The 19,521-nt window shown below is 35.9% G+C and overlaps 1 protein-coding gene across 1 annotated transcript in view; it reads left to right on the plus strand.

Moving 5' to 3' along the window:
* STPG2 (sperm tail PG-rich repeat containing 2) overlaps positions 1-19,521 on the plus strand; it is a gene marked incomplete at both ends in the record, with an annotated part of 263,434 nt that overhangs the window by 243,571 nt on the left and 342 nt on the right.

Here is a 19,521-nt window from a genome sequence, read left to right on the forward strand (position 1 = left end):
ATAAATAGATTTCAGTATTTGCTGAAGCAGAGACAAAACATGTTTCTCCCCTAGCCCCCAGACATTGCTAAACAAAAAAAAAGAGGGGAATGCAATATTGCAATAATTAGCATTAGCAATCAGTATTTGTAATAATTTTCTTGATCAGAAATTTTTGCAGGTAACTTTCTTTGGTGTTTTTATTCATTTACTTCATGTCAAAGGTTTTGACCTGTATTAAAATCATTTTTTAAAAAAGAATCTGCACAGTTTTCTGAGCGATGTTTTTTGATATACTTATGCTTCAAACAAAAACAACAAAGCAGCTGGATATTGTTACTGAAATGTTTACTATGACCCTCTGGGTATCTTCTCCTAATTAGTTTTTACCGTTTTCACTGATTAGTTAGCATGTTCTGTTTTAGAGAAGGTAAATGTCATTTTTGTGACTATATTGCTTAATTAAATAAATCATTTACTTTTGAGATATAACAAGTCACATGCTTATGATAGAGATTTTGTTCCTTTTAGTTAAAATGTGCAAATGTTAATCTTTCAGTTGTCATGTGGCCAAAAGTATCAAATCTTAAAAAATGTTATTATTAGAACATATGTCCTTCCTAAATATGTCTGCCTTCCTAAATATGTTTTATAATAAGGCCTTCTGAGCCTACTTCATTTCAACTAACAAAGGTCACTAGTAGAGAAAGAAAGATTAACTCAATATATTTTTTTAAACATATCCATTTGATGTTTGCTTTCAGTATTTGATTAGGATATGTTCCTCTGTCATCTCTCTTTAAGTGAATAGGAGGCATTATCTTGTGGCACGCTTAGTATTTATTTTAAAGTAATTTCTTCAGGAAATTAAGACAACAGCTGCTTTCTGGTAGGTACAATGTCTATTAATTGACTAATAATTGTCTAATAATGACTCTGTCTGACCAGCAGAGTCACTCAGAGGAGAGTGAAAAATGACTTCAGCTTTCAAAAAAGACAGGAAACGTGACCATTCTATTTGAGCAATTCTATTTTACTTGATTTTTGTTACTTGCATAAATACTGTTTTCATCTCTTGTAGGGGTCCAAAGCCCTTTCCAAACATGGGGCCAAAAATATCCTGAAAGAGTGATGAAAACACTGTGTTTAAATCTATGTATTTTAAAATGTCATATGGATCTTTTCTACCAGTTAAAAAAAAGTGAGAAAATTGTCCCTCCAAAAACATGACACATTGCATTCTGCCACAGAGAGGCAGCCTTCACCAAAAGATGGGACTTAGGGTTATTTGGTTTTGGGAAAATAATATTTAACTCCAGATTTTAAAAAAATGTTTATAACAGGTTTAGAAAGTAGCAGTGTGTGGCAGCCTAGACAACTGGGAGTGTGACAATATGGAGACTGGAAGACAACTTGGTTTTCAGAATTGTGACATTTTTGTTTTCCTTAAATGTGTATGCATTTATTATAAATTGAAAAGTATAGACATAAAACCAAAATTATATCTACTTTGGTATGGTATGGATTAATAATCCAGGAACAAGTTTCCTGAATTTATCATATAGACCTTAATTTATTCCATCTCTTAGACCCAATTCACCTGTTAGGGAAATGTAATATTGAGATAAAAGCATAATATTCTCATTTAATTAACATTATCTTTTTTTGGCAAATTTGATGTTTTTGGAAGGTGCTAGAGACAGCAAAAGAAGATTAAGAAGGCAGTGTGAAATATTGGAAAGAGTTGTTAAAAACATAGAGCAAGTCACAACTCAGCTATTAACTGAATTTCCTATAAAATTTAAATAATTTTATTTTCCTCTCAGGGATGTTCTAAGGATTAAAAGTGGTTGAATGATTTGGTTCTTACTCCTTTTGTGAGTTTGTAGAAGTTGCTTAACTTTTCTACACCATTTTATCCCCCTTTTATAAAGAAACTAAAACTTTATAAGGTCTACAGAATTTATGAAGTGTATATGGCTAGTATACAGAAAGGTTGAATTTTTTAGGTTTAAGATTTATTGTGGAAAGTGATAGACTAAAATAAAATCGAGATGAAAATATACTTACATTTCAAAGAATTGTATCTTCCATGATCATGAAATAAATTTTACACATTTGGCTCCATATTGAAATAACGTGACATGCCTATGACAGAATTCATAATGTGCTGAAGATTATACACTGAAAAGTATGTCTCTTTACCTTCTTAATGATACCAGCCTCCTATAAATCTCTATCCTCTCAGGCAGCAATTGTTAAACTTGTTTGCAAATATTTATGTGATATATCATCTAAATAACATTTTCGCATTATAAGTAGAAATATGAATTCAAGGTATCCATTTTTCCATAGACAATTACTGAGAAAGTAAAATGAAAAAAGAATGGTTAAAATGCTTAAAAGTCATGGGAGTAGACTCTAGTGGACTCATAAATCGGCTCTTCCTTCCTTGGTTTGGCTCAGTTCAGCTCAAAAAGTACTGACTGTGGCTCTACCATAGGCAGGCAAAGAGATATAAGAGATTCAGATATATTCTAGAAACAATGATAGTCTCATCCATAATTTCTTAAGATTTATTCTTTGATCAATAGTTTTTGAGATTTTGGGAAAAGCGATTCAGTGTTTAAATATATTTGAGAACAGCTACATATTAAGTTGTAGTTTAGAGTTCTAAGCAGTGGGTTTTGTTAAATTTGTTTTCTTCATTCCACTTTCAGAGAATATGATTTATTATTTTTTCATGAATCCAAGGAATCTGCATTCTAACACTAATCTGGGTGATTCTGATGCCTATGGTCCATGAACTACACTTTGAGAAAGATTAGTTTAAAATGTGTGGTGCTAAATATGATCCTCTTTGTTTTTTCGTCCTGATATTTCAAGCCATAGAACAGATTCAGCCAGAGGCCAGTGGAGAAACATGTCCAAAGTTATGGAAGGGCTTGTGAATAGGCCCTGTGGGTCATGGGTATTGAAGACAGATGAGGAAACCATCAACTATTTGGAAATAAACATTATTAATATAAACAAATCCCACTGTTATTTGTCATGGTTAAATTAATTAGTGGTAGTTGATGAGAAGTCTTGGAAGGGAAGAATCCTGCTATTATTTCATGAAGGTATGGCAACAACGTTGGAAAATATTTACATTATATGACCACAAGAACAGAATGAACAGAGAACACTGTTAAGGTGAAGAAAAAAATCTTATTTAGATTTATATCTGCGTATAGATTTAAATTTACTGAAAATGAGCAAGAAGCTTTCTGAGATATTCAGTGGTTAACCTAATAGTTTTTGTTTGATCTCTAATGAATATAAACAAAACATTTGTGTATGAAAGCATGAAAACCCCATTCTTTCATTCATTTAATCTATAAAATATATTTTTTAAGATGCAGAATGTGTTCAATTAAGTTGCAAATAAAAATGTTAATCATTTTTAATTGACCTGTCATTAAATAAATGATGTAGGCTCTTCTTTCACAAAATTCTAAACTCAGTCTAGCTTTATTGTAGTATTTAATAAATTGTAGCAGACATAGTCAAAGAAAAATTGAAATCCAAATGCACCTAGGGGCTTTACAATTTTTAGCAAGTTAAAAAAATGGCAATAGTCACAATTAAAATGGTAAAAATTAGCCACTTAAAAGTTTTGCTTTAAATCATAGTCATTTACTATAGCTTTCTTAAATAGTTCAGTTTGGTTAGTACTAATAAAATGTTTTAATTATTTGAAAAATAAGGTTGGTATTTATATTTAAAGAACACTTTATAACTTGATCTGTGACATGACATGTTTTACAAAGACACATAGCATTATCCTGATCTTTACATACAGTATTCACAGAGATAAGTTCCAGTTTTAAGAGGGAATACCTTACTATTTCAGCCCTGAGTGTTAACATAATGACGGTGATCTAAGAGGACTTAGTAAGAGGACTTAGAATATATGCTGAGACTTTTCAACTTTTTGCTTAGATAATGTTCTTGACATTCTGAATCCAAACCTTTAAAAATGAACAGTAGAGGGCTTCACTGGTGGCGCAGTGGTTGAGAGTCCGCCTGCCAATGCAGGGGACACGGGTTCGTGCCCCGGTCCGGGAAGATCCCACATGCCATGGAGCGGCTGGGCCCGTGAGCCATGGCCACTGAGCCTGCGCGTCCGGAGCCTGTGCTCCGCAACGGGAGAGGCCACAACAGTGAGAGGCCTGTGAACTGCAAAAAAAAAAAAAATTGAACAGTAGAATATAAAGCCCAAATTCAGTTATGAAAGGCAAATTTGCTACTAATATGTCAGGCCAGTTGTGAGGTATTTTATTTACCTTAAAGATAATATCATATTTTATTGATTACTTGATAAGTTTGTTCATTCATCACTAAAAATCATGTGTTACATATATATATATACTACCTACTCAAAATGGTGTTAGGTGGAAGTGATCATCCTTACTTCCAGTTGGTTCCTATAATTCATACAGAGAGTATATTATACCTACATTTGCAAGACTGGTGAAAGTCATTCATATTTGTGCAATGTACTTATCAGAGAGCAAAATTGTCAGCAGTTCAAAGACTTCATCTGATAGGGTTTTGTATACACATTTTGATAAGTATGTACTTGGTGGTACACAGATAAACAGAACACTGCAGTTTGAAGATATATTTTGGTCAAGTCAAATCTGTGTGATTTTGTGTTTATATGTCATAAGAGTGCAGTCCTACTGTTTAATGAATGCTAGGAACATACATTTTAACAGGTGGATAATTTAGGTAGACTCCAGTAAATGCAGTTCTCAGTCTACTTAGGTTGAAGTGCATTGTAATAGTCCATTCCGTAGGGACTATGTTGGCAATAATTCCTAGATACTCTATAGTAACTTTAAGGTATCATCCTTAAGTATTTAAGATTTTATTTCTTAAACTATGTAATACCTATTTTGTTTTTAGTAAGAGAAGTCAACGATATGGTAAAACATACATGGAAATTTTGGTTAAAAGTTTACGCATTATTGGGATTTTCTCATCACCTATAAGCTGAATTTAATAGACTTTGCAGTTCTGTGGTCATAATCTGAAGTGCCATTTAATCAAATCGAGTGTTAGAAGCAGGAGAGGAGCATTAAACCTAAATGTGGTTTTGACATTGATAATAATACTTCCTTGTGTACTAATCTTTTGTCTTTCCCATTATTTCATTTGTAGAGCTGAAGAATAAAATCTGTGAGACAATGTGTTCCATAAAAATCTAAACTCTCTAAATGACATTTTAAAGCCCTGCAGTCCATTTTAATGAACGATTTTCTAGATGCTTTTTTAATTTCTAAAGATATGCTCACATATGGGATATTTATTTTTCAGTAACTTTCTGTCACCTGTAGATGAAAAAAGGACTCAGTATTCATAAACAAAATTGACTACATGATTTATAAATTTTGGTTCATTATGGAGACAGCCATTTTTTTAATATGAGGTTTCGCAGCTTTATTCATAGAAGTGGTAGTTATTTCTGAGTTGGCTCTAATGCACCAAAATGATTTTTATTTTAAATTACTCATTTTTCCTCTTCTACCTCATTTTTGCCCTGTAGCATTGGTTGACATTTCAGAGAGAGTGAGTTGGCATAGGGCTGGAAAATATGTAATTATAAGAATCATCTGCTCTTGAATTTCCCATTATATAGTAGTCATGATTCAGGCAGACTTTTCATAGGTGTTTGATTTGGAATGAGAAGTTTTCTTCTTCCATGACCTGTGATTAAAACGTGGCATTTTGGTAAACAAATAGAAGATAGTTTCTGCATAATCCAGTTGTGAATCAGAGCTGGTGAAGCAATGTAAATCTTTGACCTGTATCATATAAGCAGTAGCATATGTAATTGTAAATATATTTTAAGATTAAGTGCAGTAAACTTATTTTTTTAATGCTCTGTAGCTTAAAGCAGACTAAGTGCTAAAATGCAGCAAGATGTGTATTAAGAAAAGTTTCGCTTCACTTAATACTCCTCAAAGGAATTCCAATAAAAGGAAATCTACAACTACTTTTGAATATTTTCTTTTCTTTTAATGAGTTATAACCATGAATGCAAATATTTATCAGTTGCTTTAGCATTTTGGTAAAAGTATACTATATAACTGAAAATGAAACTTAGTTACAGTAGTGTTTGTATAATAACCTTACCTATTGCATTAACCTTTATAAATCTTTATGGCTAAAGTTGCAATTTTCAGTTAATTGACTGTGGAATTATATACCCATTTCCTGATGGTATTTTGTGGGTTTTTTTCTGGAAGCTACAGCAACTGGTACATTCTCCCATGCATGGTACAGTTTGTGTGTATAAGACTCTCTGTTAAGATACTATGTTTATATATGTACATTATTTCTCTGTACTATAAATATAAATTATTATTATTTCAAAGTCATTCATGCTGTTTTTATAGTAAGATGGCATTTGCTACAACACTTCACTTGTCACTTGGTAGATCAAAACACATTAGCTCTGTCTTAGTCAATGTGGGCTACTATAACAAAAGTACAATATACTGTGTGGTTAAACAATAGAAATTTATCTCTCATGGTTTTGGAATCTGAGAAGTTCAAGATCAAGGTGCCCAAGGTGCTGGCCAATTCTATTCCTAGTGAAGGCCCTGTTCCTGGTTTGCAGATAGACATCTTGCTGTGTTTTCACACAGGAGGGAGAGAGGGAGAGAGAGAGAATACACTCCTCCTAAGGACACTAAACCCATCGTGAGGGCTCCAGCCTTATGACCCAACTGCCTCTCAAAGGCCCCATCTCCACATACCATCACACTGGGGATTAGGGTTTCAGCATATGAATTGTGGAGGGACACAAACATTCAGTCCATAGCAGCGTTCCAAAAAGGCTTTATAAATTTGGACATCTATCCTATTAATTGACTTGATATTAGAATGATTGACCTAGAGCCAAAAGTTAAGTTTTATTTTAAATTTTGAAATGTCCTATGTAAATAAAGCTAAAGCATTAACAGTGTTTCATATGAACCCATCAATTTTAAAATATTTTAGAATTGATAGAATTCAAAATATCTTGTTGATATTTTAAAATATCAACAAGAATCTATTCTTCAAAGTAAGTGGTTTTGAATTGCCTGTCTACTAGTGAGAAAAAGACTTTTAATTTTGTATCCTATTAATATCTTTTTTAAACATCTTTATTGCAGTATAATTGCTTTACAGTGGTGTGTTAGTTTCTGCTTTATAACAAAGTGAATCAGCTATACATATACATATATCCCCATATCTCCTCCCTCTTGTGTCTCCCTCCCTCCCACACTCCCTATCCCACCCCTTCAGGTGGTCACAAAGCACAGAGTTGATCTCCCTGTGCTATGCAGCTGATTCCCACTAGCTATTGATTTTACACTTGGTAGTGTATATATGTCCATGCCACTTCCTCACTTTGTCCCATCTTACCCTTCCCCCTCCCCATGTCCTCAATTCCATTCTCTAGTAGGTCTGCGTCTTTATTCCCGTCCTGCCCCTAGGTTCCTCATGACCATTTTTTTTTTCTTAGATTCCATATATATGTGTTAGCATATGGAATTTGTTTTTCTCTTTCTGACTTACTTCACTCTGTAGGACAGACTCTAGGTCCATCCACCTCACTAGAAATAATGCAATTTCGTTTCTTTATATGGTTGAGTAATATTCCAATGCATATATGTGCCACAACTTCTTTATCCATTCATCTGTCGATGGACACTTAGGTTGCTTCCATGTCCTGGCTATTGTAAATAGAGGTGCAATGAACATTGTGGTCCATGACTCTTTTTGAATTATGGTTTTCTCAGGGTATATGCCCAGTTGTGGGATTGCTGTGTCATATGGTAGTTCTATTTTTAGTTTTTTAAGGGACCTCCATACTGTTCTCCATAGTGGCTGTATCAATTTACATTCCCATCAACAGTGCAAGAGGGTTCCCTTTTCTCCAAACCCTCCCCAGCATGTATTGTTAGTAGATTTTTTTAATGATGGCCATTCTGACTGGTGTGAGGTGATACCTCATTGTAGTTTTGATTTGCATTTCTCTAATGATTAGTTATATTGAGCATCCTTTATGTGTTTGTTGACAATCTGTATATCTTTTTTGGAGAAATGTCTATTTAGATCTTCTGCCCTTTTTTTGGACTGGGTTGTTTGTTTTTTTGATATTGTGCCACATGAGCTGCTTGTAAATTTTGGACATTAATCCTTTGTGAGTTGCTTCATTTGCAAGTATTTTCTCCCATTCTGAGGGTTATCTTTTCATGTTGTTTATGGTTTCCTTTGCTATGCAAAGGCTTTGAAGTTTCATAAGGTCCCATTTGTTTATTTTTGTTTTTATTTCCATTTCTCTAGGAGGTGAGTCAAAAAGGATCTTGCTGTGATTTATGTCATGGACTGTTCTGCCTATGTTTTTCCTCTATGAGTTTTATAGTGTCTGGCTTTACATTTAGGTCTTTACTCTATTTTGAGTTTATTTTTGTGTATGGTGTTAGGGAGTGTTCTAATTTCATTCTTTTACATGTAGCTGTCCAATTTTCTCAGCACCACTTATTGAAGTGGCTGTCTTTTCTCCATTGTATATTCTTGGCTCCTTTATCAAAGATAAGGTGATCATATGTGCGTGAGTTTATCTCTGGGGTTTCTATCCTGTTCCATTGAGCTCTATTGCTGTTTTTGTGGCAGTACCATACTGTCTTGATTACTGTAGCTTTGTAGTATAGTCTGAAGTCAGGGAGCCTGATTCCTCCGTTGTATTGCTCTGTTTTTCTTTCTCAAGATTGCTTTGGCTATTCAGGGTCTTTTGTGTTTCCATACAAATTGTGAAATTTTTTGTTCTAGTTCTGTGAAAAATGCAATTGGTAATTTGACAGGGATTACATTGAATCTGTAGATTGCTTTGGGTAGTAGAGTCAATTTCACAATGTTGATTCTTCCAATCCAAGAACATGGTATATCTCTCCATCTGTTTGTATCATCTTTAATTTCTTTCATCAGTGTCTTATAGTTTTCTGCATACAGGTCTTTGCAATGGTAAATGGGAGTGTTTCCTTAATTTCTCTTTCAGATTTTTCATCATTAGTGTATAGGAATGCAAGAGATTTCTGTGCCTTAATTTTGTGTCCTGCTACTTTAACAAATTCATTGATTAGATCTAGTAGTTTTCTGCTAGCATGTAAGGATTCTCTATGTATAGTATCATGTCATCTGCAAACAGTGACAGCTTTACTTCTCTTCCAATTTGGATTCTTTTTATTCTTTTTCTTCTCTGATTGCTGTCTAAAACTTTGAAAACAATGTTGAATAATAGTGGAGAGAATGGGCAACCTTGTCTTGTTCCTGATCTTAGTGGAAATGCTTTCAGTTTTTCACCATTGAGAAGGATGTTGGCTTGGGTTTGTCATATACGGCCTTTATTATATTGAGGTAAGTTCCCTCTATGCCTACTTTCTGCAGGGTTTTTATCATAAACCGGTGTTGAATTTTGTCAGAAGTTTTTTTCTGCATCTATTGAGATGATCATATGGTTTTTCTCCTTCATTTTGTTAATATGGTGTATTACATTGATTGATTTGTGTATACTGAAGAATCCTTTCAATTCCTGGGATAAACACCACTTGATCATTGTGTATGATCCTTTTAATGTGCTGTTGGATTCTTTTTCTAGTATTTTGTTGAGGATTTTTGCATCCATTTTCTCAGTGATATTAGCCTGTAGTTTTCTTTTTTGTGTGACATCTTTGTCTGCTTTTGGTATTAGAGTGATGGTGGCCTCGTAGAATGAGTTTGGGAGTGTTCCTCCCTCTGCTATATTTTGGAAGAGTTTGAGAAGGATAGGTGTTAGCTCTTCTCTAAATGTTTGACAGAATTCGCCTGTGAAGCTGTCTGGTACTAGGCTTTTGTTTGTTGGAAGATTTTTAATCACAGTTTCATTTTCAGTGCTTGTGATTGGTCTGTTTATATTTTCTATTTTTTCCTGGTTCAGTCTTGGAAGGTTGTGCTTTTCTAAGAATTTATCCATTTCTTCCAGTTTGTCCATTTTATTGGCATACAGTTGCTTGTAGTAATCTCTCATGATCCTTTGTATTTCTGCACTGTCAGTTTTTACTTCTCCTTTTTCATTTCTAATTCTATTGATTTGATCTTCTCCCTTTTTTCTTGATGAGGCTGGCTAATGGTTTATCAATTTTGTTTATCTTTTCAAGGAACCAGCTTTTAGTTTTGTTTATCTTTTCTATCTTTTCCTTCATTTCTTTTTCATTTATTTATGATCTGGTCTTTATGATTTCTTTCCTTCTGCTAACTTGGGTTTTTTTTTTTTTTCTTCTTTCCCTAATTGATTTAGATGTAAGGTTAGGTTGTTTATTTGAGATGTCTCTTATTTCTTGAGGTAAGATTGTATTGCTATAAACTTCCCTCTTAGAACTGCTTTTGCTGCATCACATACATTTTGGGTCATTGCGTTTTCATTGTCATTTGTTTCTAGGTATTTTTTGATTTCCTCTTTGATTTCTTCAGTGATCTCTGGGTTATTAAGTAGGTATTGTTTAGCCTCCATGTCTTTCTATTTTTTACATGTTTTTTACTGTAATTTATATGTAGTCTCATAGCATTGTGATCAGAAAAGATACTTGATATGATTTCTATTTTGTTAAATTAACCAAGTCTTGATTTGTGACCCAAGATATGATCTATCCTGGAGAATCTTCCATGAGCACTTGAGAAGAAAGTGTATTCACTTGTTTTTGGATGGAATGTCCTATAAATATCAATTAAGTCCATCTTGTTTAATGTATAATTTAAAGCTTGTGTTTCCTTATTTATTTTCATTTTGGATGATCTGTCCATTGGTGAAATTCGGGTGTTAGAGTCCCCTACTATGATTGTGTTGCTGTCAGTTTCCCTTTTTATGGCTGTTAGCATTTGCCTTATGTATTGAGGTGTTCCTATGTTTGGTGCATTAATATTTACAATTGTCATATCTTTTTCTTGGATTTATCTCTTGATCATTTTGCGGTGTTCTTCTTTCTCTCTTGTAATAGTCTTTGTTTTAAGGTCTATTTTGTGTGATATGAGAATTGCTACTCCAGCTTTCTTTTGATTTCCATTTGTGTGGTATATGTTTTCCATCCCCTCACTTTCAGTCTGTATGTGTCTCTAGATCTGAAATGGGTCTCTTGTAGAGAGAATATATGCGGGTCTTGTTTTTGTATCCATTTTGTATCCATTCAGCCAGTCTATGTCTTTTGCTTGGATCATTTAATCCATTTACATTTAAGGTAATTATCGATATGTATGCTCCTATTACCATTTTCTTAATTGTTTGGGGTTTTTTTTTTTTTAGGTCTTTTCCTTCTCTTGTGTTTCCTGCTTAGAGAAGTTCCTTTAGCGTTTGTTGTCAAGCTGGTTTGGTGGTGCTGAAATGTCTTAACTTTTGATTGTCTGTAAAGGTTTTAATTTCTCCATAGAATTTGAATGAGATCCTTACTGGGTAGAGTAATCTTGGTTGTAAGTTTTTCCCTTTTATCACTTTAAATGTGTCTGCCACTCCCTTCTGGCTTGCTGAGTTTCTGCTGAAAGATCAGCTGTTAACCTTATGGGGATTCCCTTGTGCATTATTTGTTGTTTTTCCCTTGCTGCTTTTAATATTTTTTCTTTGTATTTAATTTTTGATAGTTTGATTAATATGTGTCTTGGCATGTTTCTCCTTGGTTTTATCCTGTATGGGACTCTCTGCACTTCCTGGACTTGATTGACTATTTCCTTTCCCACATTAAGGAAGCTTTCAATATAATCTCTTCATATATTTTCTCAGTCCCTTTCTTTTTCTTGTCTTCTCTGGGACCCCTGTAATTCAAATGTTGGTGCGTCTAATGTTATCCCTGAGGTCTCTGAGACTGTCCTCAATTCTTTTATTCTTTTTTCTTTTTTCTGCTGTGCAGTATTTATTTCCACTATTTTATTTTCCTGGTTAGTTAACCGTTTTTCTACCTCAGTTACTCTGCTATTGATTCCTTCTAGAGAATTTTTAATTTCATTTATTGTGTTTTTCATCATTGTTTGTTTGCTCTTTAGTTTTTGTAGGTCCTTGTTAAACATTTCTTGTATTTTCTCCATTCTATTTCCAAGATTTTGTATCATCTTTACTATCATTGCTCTGAATCCTTTTCCAGGTAGACTGCCTATTTTCTCTTCATTTGTTTGGTCTGGTAGGTTTTTACCTTGCTCCTTTGTCTGCTGTGTGTTTGTCTGTCTTCTCATTTTGCTTAATTTACTGTGTTTGGGGTCTCCTTTTCACAGACTGCATGTTTGTATTTCCCATTGTTTTCAGTGTCTGGCCCCAGTGGCTAAGGTTGATTCAGTGGGTTGTTTAGGCTTCCTTATGGAGGGTACTGGTGCCTGTGTTCTGGTGGATCACACTGGATCCTGTCTTTCTGGTGGGCAGGACCACATCTGGTGGTGTGTTTTGCGGTGTCTGTGATCTGATTATGATTTTAGTCAGCCTCTGTGTTAGTGTGTGGGTTGTGTTCCTGTCTTGCTAGTTGTTTGGCAGAGGCTCTCCAGCACTGTAGCTTGCTGGTCGTTGAGTGGAGCTGTGTGTTAGTGTTGAGATGGAGATCTCTGGGAGATTTTTGCCGTTTGGTAATACGTGGGGCTGGGAGGTCTCTGGTGGACCAATGTCCTGAACTCGGCTCTCCCACCTTAAAGGAACATCCTGACACCTGGCTGGAGTACCAAGACCCTGTTATCCACACGGCTAAGAATAAAAGGGAGAAAAAAAGAAAGAAAGAAAGTAAAAAAATAAAATAAAATAAAGTTATGAAAATAAAAAATTAAAAATAATTATTTAACATGAAAAAAATTAAAAAGTAATAAAAGCAAGGAAAGTAAGAAATGAAGAAGAGAGCAACGGTACCAAAAAACAAATCCACCAATGATAATAAGTGCTAAAAACTATATTAAAAGAAAAGAACAAAAAACAAACAAAAAAAACAGACAGAACTGTAGGACAAATGGTAAAAGCAAAGCTATACAGACAAAATCACAAATAGAAAGATACACATGCACACTCACCAAAAGGAGAAAAAAATATATATTATATATATATATATATCATTGCTCCCAAAGTCCACCTTCTCAATTTGGGATGATTTGTTGTCTATTCAAGTATTCCAGAGATGCATGGTACATCAAGTTGATTGTGGAGATTTAATCTGCTGCTTCTGAGGCTTCTGGGAGAAATTTCCCTTTCTTTTCTTTATTTTCACAGTTCCTGGTGTTCAGCTTTGGATTGGCCCCGCCTCTGCATGTAGGTCCCCTGAGAGCATCTGTTCCTGCCCAAACAGGACAGGGTTAAAGTAGCAGCTGATCAGGGGGCTCTGGCTCACTCAGGCTGGGGGGAGGGAGGGGTACGGAATGCAGGATGAGCCTGCAGCAGCAGAAGCCAGTGCACCAGCCTGAAGCGCACTGTGTGTTCTCCTGGGGAAGTGTCCCTGGTTCATGGGTCCCTGGCAGTGGCGGGCTACACAGGCTCCCGGCAGGGGATGTGTGGATAGTGACCTGTGCTTGGACACAGGCTTCTTGGTGGTGGCAGCAGCAGCCTTAATGTTTCACGCCTGTGTCTGGGGTCCGTGCTGATAGCTGCAGCTCGTGCCCATCTCTGGAGCTCGTTTAGGTGGTGCTCTGAATCCCCTCTCTTCGTGCATCCCGAAACAATGGTCTCTTGGTTCTTAGGCAGGTCCAAACTTTTCCCCGGACTCTCTCCCGGCTAGCTGTGGCGCACTAGCCCCCTTCAGGCTGTGTTCACGCAGCCAACCCCAGTCCTCTCCCTGGGATCCGACCTCTGAAGCCCGAGCCTCAGCTCCCAGCCCCCGTCCGCCCTGGCGGGTGAGCAGAAAAGCCTCTCGGCCTGGTGAGTGCCGGTCTGCACCGACCCTCTGTGCGGGAATCTCTCCACTTTGCCCTCCGCACCCCTGTGGCTGCGCTCTCCTCCGTGGCTCTGAAGCTTCCCCCCCCATCTCCATCAGTGAAGGGGCTCCTAGTGTGTGGAAACCTTTCCATCTTCAAAGCTCCCTCCCAGAGGTACAGGCCCTATCCCTATTCTTTTGTCTCTGTTTTCTTTCTTTTGCCCTACCCAGTTACGTGGGGAGTCCCTCGCCTTTTGGGAGGTCTGAGGTCTTCTGACAGCATTCAGTAGGTGTTCTGTAGGAGTTGCTCCACATATAGATGTATTTCTGATGTATTTGTGGGGAGGAAAGTGATCTCTGCATCTTATTCTTCCGCCGTCTTGAAGGTCTCCTCCCTATTAATATCTTTATATCTACTCTGGTATTTCACTGTTTATATTCATTGTCAATATTCTATGCTCCAAGTTTTTATTTCCTCTCCCACAGTGTCTTTTAAATGCCCTCTAATTTAGTTTCATTCATCACCACTCTTCTAATGTTACATCCTATATACTCTACAGTGTCCTCCCTATAAGTCTCCACTTGAAATATTTGATATAGTAGACGTCTAACACTGTTCATATGTGAGGCATGGCATGTGATAGACACTCAAAATAAGTATTGGTTAACATGCAAATGGAGAAAGAAATAACCTCTCCCTATTTACTGTCTATATGTTGTAGTAACTAGATTTATTAACTAGACTGTTTCGTTCTTTGACTCTTCTCCTCCCTCTCTATGTGCAGTCCCCCAAGGTCCAGTCCTTAGTTATTTAGTTTTTCTCTCTCTGTGATCTTTCATTTAGAGAAACCTCAACTATTGCCTCTGCGTGAATAACTCCATTCTTTTTCTCCAGGCAAGCTTCCTCATGAGCTTCAGTTATATATCTACGATTGTCATCTAGACACTTCTATTTGGATATCCTTCATCTTTTCAAACATAATTGGTTCAAAATCAAGCACAAGATATTCCTCTCCTCCTTCTTTCTATTTTTCTTTATTTCCATCATAGTATTACCTTTTTCATAGCCACTTTTCATTTTTATCTTCTTCTAATCACTGTACATACTAAATGTTTATTACATTTCTTAGAAAATATTGTGAGTTGTTCTTCCCTTCCATTATCAATGTTAGTGAACTCCTTGTTACTGACCCTGAAACAGCCCATCTTCCAGTCATTTCATCCTATGAACTACTGCCAGAGTTTATTTCTTAAACTATTTCTTTCTTCATGAATCTCCTTTAGTCAAAAACCTTCAAGAGTTAGACTATGGAAGTGGTTTTCAAAAGCCTTTTTAAAAAAAAAATTACTAAACAACTTCAGTTAAATAAAATCTTGTATGGGACCCAAACAAATAAAACAGTAAGTCTGTAGTTGTTTTGGCTGAAAATATTTAAAGCCTCTTTTATTTGGGCTTTATCTACACATTGTCCCCTGGGCAGTTCTTTAGAATTTCTGGTACATTTTAGAATACAATTTGAAACCTATGGCCTCTAGTACAAAATCTTTATTTAGGATTTAAGCCCTGTTCCATTTAACCAATCTGTTTGCTACATAAAACTTTTTCCATGTAAATTCGTGCCTTAACTTCTGTCATGTTTAGTGCCAAGAATGCTGTTAAACCACCTTTCTGCTTCTTTAAATCTTATCCATATCCCCAGTGCAGTTCAGTCATCACCTCTTCACTGAACATGTGAATGAATATGTAGGAATAAAAGAGTTGGGTATCTTTTTTCACTATGTAGATATATTTTGTGGGCATACTGTTTTCTTTTTTTGGAAATTACTTCTGATTTGAATTTAATTATTACATACACAGAGGTCCATGCAGGCGTATCTTGGAGATATTTCAGGTTTGATTACAGAGCACCACAATAAAACACATATCCCAATAACGGGAGTCACAGAAATTTATTGGTTTCCCAGTGCATATAAAAGTTATGTTTACACTGTACTGTAGCCTATTAAATGTGCAATAACATTATGTCTTAAAAAATGCACATACCTTAATTTAAAAATACTTTATTGCTAAAAGATGCTAAACATCTTTTGAGCCTTCAGCAAGTCATACCCTTTTTGTTGGTAGTTGGTATAGTGTCTTCCCTTGATGTTGCCTACTGACTGATCAGGGTAGTGGTTGCTGAAGAGGTAGGTGGCCATGGCAATTTCTTCAAATAAGACAACAATGAAATTTGTTGCATCAGTTGACTCTTCCTTTCATGAATGGTTTTTCTATAGCATGCATGCTGTTTGGTAGCATTTTACCCACCATAGAACTTCTTTCAAAATTGGAGTCATTCCTCTCAAACCCTGCTGCTGCTTTGTCAACTAACTTTATATAATATTCTAAATCCTTTCTTATCAAAATTTCAACAGTCTTCATAACATCTTTACCAGGAGTACATTCCATCTCAAGAAACCAGTTTCTTTGCTCAACCGTTAGAAGCAACTCCTCATCCATTAAAGGTTTACCATGAGACTGCAACAATTCAGTCATCTTCAGACTCCATTTCTAATTTTAGTCCTCTTACTATTTCCACATCTGTGGTTTCTTCCTTCACTGAGTCTTGAATCCCTCAGTCATTCAACTTCTTCCAAACTCCTGTTAAGGTTGATATTTTCACCTCTTCCCATGAATTACAAATATTCTTTTTTTTTTTTTTTTACAAATATTCTTAATGGCATCAGAATGATGAACACTTTCCAGAAGACTTTTAATTGAGCTTGCCCACATCTGTCAGAGGAATCACTCTCTGTGGCAGCTAGATCCTTTTGAAGTATATATTTATATTTTGACTGCACCACGTGTCTTGCAGGATCTTAGTTCCCTAACCAGGAGACCAGGGGTCAAACTTGGGCCCCTCTGCAGTGGAAGCATAGAGTCCTAACCACTGGACTGCCAGAAATCTCCCAAAATATATATTTTAAATAATAAGACTTGAAAGTCAAACTGACTCCTTGATCCGTGGGCTGCAGAATGGATGTTGTGTTAGCAGCCATAAAAACATCATTAATCTCATTGCACATCACCATCAGAGCTCTTGGGTGACTAGGTACATTGTCAATATGCAGTAATATTTTGAAAGGAATCTTTTATTCTGAACAGTAGGTCTCAGCAGTGGGCTTAAAATATTCAGCAAACCGTGTTGTTAACAGATGGGCCATCATCCAGGCTTTGTTATTCCATTTATAGAGCACAGGCAGAATAGATATAGCATAATTCTTAAAGGCCCTAGGATTTTTGGAATGGTAAATGAGTATTGGGTTCAACTTAAAATCACCAGGTAATTAGCCCCTACAAAGAGAGTCAGCCTGTCCTTGAAGCTTTGAAGCCAGGCGTTGACTTCTCACTAGCTATTGAGTTGGCCAAAAAGTGCCTTCAGTTTTTAAGTAAAAATAAAAGACACATTTTTCATTTTCACCAAGAACTTTATTGACCAACATATCTGCCCTTTTGTTCCACTACCTTCTGCCATTTTTCAGGCAACTTCATAATTCCATCTTCCCAAAACTTTTTATCTTTTTGAGCAAAGAACTGTTCCAGGTACCTTTTACAGTCTTCCAGGGAATTGAAATTTTTTCCATTAAGAGAAGTTTGTAAAGACCGAAATAAGTGGAAATCCAAAGGTGAAATGTCTGGTGAATACGGTGGATGAATCAGAACTTCCCAGCCAAGCTGTAACAGTTTTTGCCTGGTCATCAGAGAAACATGCGGCCTTGTGTGATCCTGATGGAAGATTATGTGTTTTCTGTTGACTAATTCTGGACGCTTTTTTCGAGTGCTGCTTTCCGTTGGTCTAACTGGGAGCAGTACTTGTTGGAATTAATCATTTGATTTTCCGGAAGGCACTCATAATAGAGGACTCCCTTCCAATCCCACCATATACACAATATCACCTTTGGATGAAGACCAGCCTTTGGTGTGGTTGGTGGTGTTCATTTCACTTGCCCCACGATCTCTTCCGTTCCACATTAATGTACAGCATCCACTTTTTATCGCCTGTCACAATTTGTTTTAAGAATGGAACATTTTCATTACGTTTAAGTAGAGAATTGCATGTGGAAATATGGTCAAGAAGGTTTTTTTCGCTTAACTTATGTGGAAACCGAACATCATAAGTGATTAATATAACCAAGCTGGTGCAAATGGTTTTCAACACTTGATTTGGATATTTTGAGTATGTCGGCTGTCTTCCACGTGGTATAACATTGATTGTTCTCAATTAATGTCTCGATTTCATTGATATCAGCTTCAACTGGTCTACCCGACTGGAGCATCATCCAGGGAGAAATCTCCAGCACGAAGCTTCACAAACCACTTTTGACAAGTTCAGTCACAGCACCTTTTTCATACACTGCACAAATCATTTTTTTTGCATTTCAGTTGCGTTTTTACCTTTCTTGAAATTATAAAGCATAATATGCCAAAATGTTGCTTTTTTCCTTCCATCTTCAATATTAAAATGGCTACAGAAAAATTCACCAATTTTGATGTCTTTTTTAAATGCACGCTGATATGACAGCTATCACATACAATCTAACAAGATTGTTTTGAATGATGTTAAAGACAACTAAGTGCTACTAGAGCCATCTTACGGAAAAAAAACGAGCAAAACTTTTGGCCATCCCAACATGAAAGTCCTCGATGGTATCTTCTTCCAAAAGAGGGTTGTTTTGTCTACAGTGAAAATCTGTTGTTTAGTGTAGCCACCTTCATTAATTATCATAGCTAGATCTTCTGGATAACTTGCTGCAGCTTCTATATCAGCACTTGCTGCAGCTTCTATGTCAGCATTTGTTGCTTCACCTTGCACTTTTATGTTATGGAGATGGCGTCTTTACTTAAACCAACATCTGCTAGCTTCAAACTTTTCATCTGTAGCTTCCTCACCTCTCTCAGCCTTCACAAAATTGAAGAGAGGGCCTTGCTCTGTATTAGCCTTTGGCTTAAGGGAATGTTGTGCCTGGTTTGATCTCTACCCAGACCACTAAAACTTTCTCCATATCAGAATTAAAACTGTTTTGCTTTCTTATTATTCATGTGTTCACTGGAAGAGCACTTTTAATTTCCTTCAAGAACTTTTCCTTTGCATTTACAACTTGGCTGACTAATATTTAGTGCAAGAGGCCTAGCTTTTGACCTATCTCAGGTTTTGACATGCCTTCCTCACTAAGTTTAATCATTTCTAGCATTGGATTTCTAGTGCCCCATGGTAGGGGTACTACTTGGCCTAATTTCAATATTGTTGTGTCTCAGGGAATAGAGAGACACAAGGACAGAGAGAGAGATGGGGAAACAATCAGAACACACACAACACTTATGAATTAAGTTTTCTATCTTACATGGGCACGGTTTGTGCTACCCCAAAACAATTACAATAGAAATATCAAAGATCACTGATTATATATTACCATAACAGATATAATTTTAATAATGAAAAAGTTTGAAATATTGTGAGAATTATGTGAACAAATGCTATTAGAAAATTGGTGCTGATAGGCTTGCTAGAAGCAGGGTTGCTACAAACCTTGAATTTGTAAAAAAACACAGTATCTGAAAAGTGCA

The sequence above is a fragment of the Hyperoodon ampullatus genome (genome assembly GCF_949752795.1).
Source record: "Hyperoodon ampullatus genome assembly, chromosome: 1".
NCBI classification, from domain to species: Eukaryota; Metazoa; Chordata; class Mammalia; order Artiodactyla; family Ziphiidae; genus Hyperoodon; species Hyperoodon ampullatus.